The sequence below is a fragment of the Gavialis gangeticus genome, unplaced genomic scaffold (assembly GCF_001723915.1).
Source record: "Gavialis gangeticus isolate Ggan-Ray unplaced genomic scaffold, GavGan_comp1, whole genome shotgun sequence".
In the NCBI taxonomy this organism is placed as follows: domain Eukaryota; kingdom Metazoa; phylum Chordata; order Crocodylia; family Gavialidae; genus Gavialis; species Gavialis gangeticus.
This window is the reverse complement of record NW_017729033.1, coordinates 41,935,245-41,942,642: the sequence shown is the minus strand read 5'-3', so window position 1 is coordinate 41,942,642 and position 7,398 is coordinate 41,935,245. Positions and strand designations below refer to the sequence as shown.

General features: G+C 45.0%; 1 protein-coding gene across 1 annotated transcript in view; it reads left to right on the top strand.

Annotated features, from left to right (window-relative positions):
- The window catches only part of KCNIP4 (potassium voltage-gated channel interacting protein 4), a 302,259-nt gene that overhangs the window by 71,772 nt on the left and 223,089 nt on the right, over positions 1-7,398 (top strand). The window lies entirely within an intron of this gene.

Sequence of the window (7,398 nt, the reverse complement as noted above, 5' to 3'; positions counted from 1 at the left end):
CTGAAACTCTGAAACTACTACAATAATGTGACACAGGGTGGTGACAGATGGCCAGGTTCCCACTGTAACTCATGGGACTTTACATAAAGCACCATGAGTTAGAGCACTGCCCCCTCCCCCCCAATTTGCCTGTTGGGTTGGGGTGTGGGACTCAGCCTGCCTGAAGGGGCCTGAGTACCCTGTAGTGGAGGAGCCACCCCTATCCCCCTACCCTTCCCTCCCAGCTCCAGGCTGTCTGCAGAAAGGGAGGGGGGAGAGGGGAGGAAGAGCAAGCTGCTGCCTGGGATTTGCCTGACCTGAGCTGGAGGGGAGAGCTGGGGATGGGCCATGACACAGGGGAGTGCCAATCCACCTGCCCTCCTTCCAGCTCTGGCCGGGCAAATCCCAGCCACCAAGTGTCTCCCCCTCCCCTCTCCCCCATCTCTTCCTGCAGATAGCCCCATGGGTGGGGCTTGGCTGCATCAGCCCAGCCCCAGTCATGACAAAAATGAATCCTAGGGAACACAAGGTACCTAAGGTGCTCCAAGGTGGAGCTCCTTCATCTGACCCCTTATTTGTTGAGGGTTAATTTGTTGTGTCATCAACTATTTTAAAAGCACTCTGCAGCCGTGCACGTGTGTCCTGGCATAGCTGTAGAGCACTTTCAGGTGGCCAATTGTGCAACAAATGTAACTTCTGTCTGCTCCCACAATGTTCTTCTTAAACAGTGCTGTTGTGAATGCTTAGACAAGCCATCAAGGTTACAATGTAAATCATAGATTTCATAATTTCATAGACATTAGGGCTGGAAGGGACCTCATGAAATCATTGGGTCCAGCCCCCTGCCCAAGGGGCAGGAAGTCAGCTGGGGTCAGATGACCCCAGCGAGATAAACATCCAAATGCAACTTGAATGTGTACAGAGTAGGTACTTGCACCACTTCTGGGGGGAGTTTATTCCAGAGTCTAGAGACTCGGACAGTAAAGAAGTTTTTCCTTATGTCCAATCTAAAATGGTCTTCCAGCAGTTTTTGGTCATTGGACCTTGTCTTCCCTAGGGGAGCCCTGGTGAACAGTCATTATCCCAGATCTTGACGTACACCCCTGATATATTTATAGGCTACAAAGTCCCTTCTGAGCCTATGCTTTTCCAAGATGAAAAGTCCCATGCCTCTCAGCCTCTCCTCATAAGTCCTGTTCTCTTGACCTCTGATCATGTGTGTGACTCCCCTCTGGACTCTCTCAAGCTTCTTCACATCCTTTTTAAAGTGTGGAGCCCAAAATTGGATGCGCTACTCCAGCTGTGTTCTCACCAAGGCTGAGTAAATGGGAGAATGACATCTCGGGTCTTGCTTGAGATGAATCAGTGGATGCAAGCCAGGGTTTTGTTTGCTTTGACAGCTGCAGGATAACATTGGTGGTTCATATTCATCTTGTGGTCAATCATGAATCCCATGTCTCTTTTGGATGTAGTGTGAGTGAGTGAAGCACTGCTGAACCTATAGGTAAGGTGTGGGTTCTTTCTTCCAAGGTGGAACACCTTGCATTTCTCTATATTGAAGGTCATCAGGTTTATGTTCACCCATCTTGTGGGCCTTTCCAAGTCAGCCTGGATCCTCAGCCTATCCTCCAGTGTAACTGCACTTCCCCACAGTTTGCTGTCATTTGCAAACTTAGTATGCTTCTGACACCAGAATCCAGATCGTTAATGAATATGTTAAAGAGTACTGGTCTGAGTACTGAATGCTGGAGGACGCCACTGGTCACCATGCACCATGTTGACTTGGTTCCATCGACTATCACTCTCTGGGTCTGACCATGGAGCCAGTTACCCAAACATCAGACTGTGAGGTTGTCAAGGCTGCAGTTCCCCTATTTTGCAATGAGGATATTGTGGGAGACCAAGTCCAAGGCTTCCTTGAAATCCAAGTAAATGACATCAAACTCTACCCCCTGCCTCCCCTCCCCCCGTCCAGGTGATACATCACCTGGTCATAGAAGGAGATGAGGTTGGTCAGGCATGACCTACCTGTAAGGAAGCCATGTTGGATGTCTCTCAGAATGGTGCCTTCTGTCAACCTGTTATTGATGGATTCTATGATAATTTTCTCCAATATCTTCCCAGGGGTTGAAGTCAAACTGATTGGCCTGTAGTTCCCTGGATCTTTGTTCCTCCCTTTCTTGAAGCTGGGCACCACATTGGCCCTCTTCCAGTCTTAAGGAACCTGTCCCAAGTGCCACGAGTTCTCAAATATCCTCACCAATGGCTGAGCTAAGATGTCAGCCAACTCCTTTGGCATTCTTGGGTGCATTTCATCAGGGCACAATCTCTTATAGGTTCTAGTCTCTCAAGGTGTTCCCTCACAAGGTCTTCACCAAATGTAAGTGTATGGTCATCCAAACCCTCGTAATCCTGAGTTCTGTCAAGCAGGGTAATCCCCTTGGGCTGGTGAAAAACAAACGCAAAGTAATCGTTGAGGAGATTAGCTTTTTTCTGGGTGTTGGTTGTGAGCTGCCTCGTTTGATTCATCAGGGGTCCAATGTTGCTCTTATTTTTCTTTTGACTTCCTATGTATCTGAAGAAGGACTTTTTATTGTCCTAGATTCCTGCATCCAGCTTGAGCTCAGTTTTGGTTTTGGATTTTCTGATCCACTCCCTACAGGTGTGGGCCAGCTATGTATTATCTTCTTTAGTGGTATTTCCCATCTTCCAACTATTATAGGCTTATCTCTTAAGATTAAGGAGGTCCATAAGTTCCCCACTTAGCCAAGGGGGTTTCCCAGCCTTTTTAGTCCCCTTGACTGTGGACTGGAATGGATTTCCCTTGAGCTTTTAGGATCGTGTCCTTAAGATGTGACCACTCATCTTGGACTCCCTTCCTTGTCAGATCATGATCTTTCAGGGCCTCTACAACCAACCTTCTGAGCTTGTGAAAGTCAGCCTTCTTGAAGTCAAGGATTTGTGCATTGCTGACTGATTTGCCAGCTTTGCAATGGATGAGGAAGGTGATCAGCTTGTGATCACTGTTACTGAGATTCTCTTCAATCCTCAGGTCACTCACTATATCATCCCCTTTGGCCAGAACCAGATCTAGCAGCACCTCACCTCTTGCTGGTCCGTGGACTTCTTGAGTCAGATAGAGCTCATCAATGCAGGTGAAAAAGCTATATGACTGATCAGATTTGGCTGAATGCTCCTCCCATGAAATGTCAGGGAGGTTGAAATCACCCATGAAAACCATGCACCAAGAGTATGCAGCCTCTGTTAGTTCCCTAGAGAATTCATAGTCAAGCTCTTCCTTCTGCTTAGGAGATCTGTAATAGACTCCTATGGTTATACCCCCTTCACCACATTCTCCTCATAGTCTAACTGAGAGGGTTGCAAGTCGCCCTCCTTGGGTGATAATGTCAGCTAGTAGCAGGGGCAATGTGTAGGGGGTGCACAGGGGTGCATGTGCACCCCTTGAGAGCACCTGTGCACCCCCAGTCAGGCCTCACTCCCTGTTTAGTCAGCAGGTAGGTGGGAAGGCAGGAGCACCAGTGCTCCCCTGCAAGCACTGGCCAGGGAGCGGGGCCACCAGCAAAAGCAGCTGCGGGAGTTCTGGCTGCTTTTATGGTGAGTGAGATCAGCCACAGGGGCCCCCCCTGGTCCCTGGTCAGCGGGATCAGTTTCCAGAGGGATCCTCCCCCCAGTTGCTGACTGGTGTCGGGGGGGCACATGCCCCCCCAACTCAAGAGGCACCAGCCACCCATAATTAATTGGGATGTGTACTGCATCTTGACATAGACAGCTACACCCCCACCCTTCCTCCCAGCACAATCTCTTCTGTACAAGATATAGCCATCTATACCTGTTGTCTAGTTATAGGTGGAGTCCTACCAGGTCTCCGTTATCCCTATAAGATCATATTTGTTATTGCTTAACAGGAGGACCAGTTCCTCTTGTTTGTTCCCCATGCTTCTGGCATTAGTGTACAGGCAGCTAAGCCTGCCATTGGAAGCCCTATGCTTCTCTGTACACTTGGCTATCTGGGAAATGATGATGTAGTAAAGGGAAATCTAGGTGCCAGCTACAGATCACTGTCATTTGAGCTCCCCTGGTAGACTGGTGGTATATCCTGTGACATCCATCTGACCAGTGGCCTGACTATGGCAAACTGGCTACAAGCCTCAGCAGCAATGAAAAGCTGCCTTTGATTTTTCAGGAGCTTTTACATATCTTCTTTATGTTTTTTTTTTCACATTTGTTCCTGTATTCATCAACTAAGTGATATTTTCCGATAGTTTTGTTAAAAACCTGTTCAGATGGAAAAAAACAGGATGTATACCTATGTTCCAGATGCTCTGGGTAGAAGGCTAGATCCAATATCGACTTCTTTAAAAAGTCCCTCCTCACCTGCCACCTACACTCACTAATTACAACTATATATTTAGCATTCTGCTTTTGTCACACCCAAAATGGCTTCAAACTGAGTAGGTTAGCACCTAACTAATACCTGAGCCCAATGAAGATGCAGAAACTAGGTGAAGGAATACCTAAGTCCTTTGAAGCACCATGTGGAAGTAGGAATTCTAAGACCATGTCTCACTTACACACTGACAGGTTTCATTTTTTCCCTACAGGCAGTTAGGGCCACTTTCTCTTAAAAATGGTGGTAGGGTTGCTGTTGCCTACTCATAACAGTAATCAGACAGGAAGCAGAAAACTTTTTCAGTTCCCCTCTTCACCCTGAGGGCATTCAGATTTCCCAGGAGAGTATTCTAACCTCAAAGCTCTAAACTAGTTGGGGAGGGGGAAAGGTGCTCTTCCACTTCTTCTGCTGAAGTTGTGCTATGGTGCAACAAATAACTCCAAATTCTTGAAGCCAGAAGAAAAAGTGCATAATGGAGCCTGACTTTGCAAGCTAGTGATTCAGGGGAAGGAAGGAATCCTAGGTTTCAGTTCATCCTCCAGGGACTGCCTATCATATAACATAATGACCTTTTAGTGGGAAAGGCTAATGCCTCCCACAAATGAAATGCTGGGCACATCCACATGAGACATTTTACTGTGCAGTAAAGCATCATTGTCTACACATGCATAGTAATTACTGTGCAGTAGAGTAATTTAAAGTGCTGTTTGCTAGTACCCACAGACACAGTTACTAGAAAATAGTGCTTTAAAGTAATGTGCTGAAGCCCATGTGTAGACTGGGCAGCAGGGGGGGCACAATGGCTGCCCCCAATCTCTGCATGGCTGTGAGGGAGCTACCCCCAGAGCTAGAACAGCTTCTACCCCCTGGGCCTCATGGCTGGTCCCATTCTACACGTGGCTGGAAGGTAGCTGCCCCCTGAGTCAGGACAGCTCCCTACACCTCCTGCAACCTAGACTTGAACCCCATGCCCCTGTAAGACCAGAACTTCCCCAGAGCCTTCCGCCACCCCAGGGAGCCTGAAGTTCCCCCTGGCTGCTGCAAGGGGCAGAGCAGGGCAGGAACAGTCCTGGACTAGACTGCTCCTGTCAGGCTCAGTTTGCTCCTGACACAGGCACACGTGCAGACGTGCACCCTAATGCTGCTGAATTCTCTAAGAAGAAAATTAAGGTGTATTAATTGCATGTGAAGACACACCCTCTGAGTCTGGAATCTAACTTCTGCAGGGAGTGAGCCTAATACTTTCTAATGATTAGTTCTAGGTGGTTCTGTAATGTTATGATTGTTTGCAGGTTCTTTGGAGTATCCTTTTTGAGCATAAACCTAAATCCATAAACTATGTAGGGAGCCATAAAAAGGTCTCTGCATTTTACTTCAGTGCCTGCTGCCACCAAATTATATAGTTTTAAGTGCCTAAGTTCTTTATTGGAGCTAGGCCAAAGACTCCTTAACTTTAAAAAAGTTTAACTTTTTTAAAAAAGTACTGTATATAGTTTCCTGCAGGTCAGCCTTGCAGTATTTTGCATTATTTTAATAACCTTCCTCAATACACTGCAATATGAACAAGAAAACATTGGATACTATGTACTGCTAGCTAGAACCACAGTGGTGCAACATATTGTAGCACAAGTCTGTACTATAAATTTATAGTATAACTATAAATCTGTCATTTTAAAGTTCTCTTTATAGACTGAGTTTGTGAAGTAACTTGCAAGCCTGTTGGTGCTAAATTAAATTGAATCTGGTTGCTCATATTTTGTGATTTTGAGTTTCAAATTTCTAAACTTCTACAGCTTTAATTATTTGAGGGCACAGATATTTCAGGTTCAGTGTCTGACTTTACGACTTCATCTCACAAATCATATGCTATAGCACTACATGAAATGTGAATATCCATATCTACCAGACACGTTGGTGCAGATTATGCCACTTTTTTTGGCGTCCTAAATGCAAATAGCTGAATAAGTTAGAATCCAATTAATACTTACTGAGGTGCTTAGGTAGCCTCAGTTCCTTTTCTAGTGCTGGTTACACACTGAGATAAGTGCAGTGGTACTTCTGGGACTATGTTCCAAGATCATCGATGTTCAGTGAAGAAGACTGTTCATGAAACAAGAGGATTCAAAAAGAAAACAAGCCGTGCTTTATCGGTACATACTGATTTGATTAGTGTCTATTTGATTTTGTTCCAAGCTTCTTTTCTGTGATACCATAACATCTCACCACCATTTTCTTATCAGTCCAAGCTGTTATGAGCAATATTACTAAGGAGCCAGCACAAAAGGGTTGTGATGGATGATAACACAAATCCTATTTAGAGGAAATTAGATTTTTCTGAGTGCTAAAGAGAAACAATATAAAGCTCAAACAGTACAGCAAATAACTGCTTTCTCCATTATTTCCTCTGAAGGAAGAAATCAGCATTTATTTTTCTGTAAGTCACAAAAGAATGTAATTTTAATAACTGAAGTCACATGCTAAATCAGATTAGAAGCTAATTTGGAATTCTACTTTGGGTATTACTTTTTTTTCTCTATGATCAGGAATTCATTCAGAGAAACTCTGGATAATTCTGGATAAGTCAGCTGAAAGGCGTCATCTTGTGGACATTTGTGCCACTGTCAAGTGTTCTGCATTGGAAAGGGCCAAGAAATACCTCACATAGCACACAGCCAGGAACTTGATCCAACAGCTGTCTGAGAATGGCTAGACTTGAGAAAGCATGAATCAGAAGCAGGTTTGGGATCTAAAATATTTATCATGAGATAAAAAAAGACTGATATAATGTCTCTTTGCTCTCTGTGTGTATATATGTCTGTGTGTTTCTTTATGATATCAGAATTCTTAATCTGCCTCCTTTCATGCTGAGCACTCTCATGTAGTATTCATGTCTGAACCTGAGAAAACATTGTCTCACTGAATGTGTAATAGTGGCTGATTTATTTGAACACCAAATACTATGATGAATCTTTCTAACTTCTCAGTTGTCAGGTATCAGTAGTGAAAAC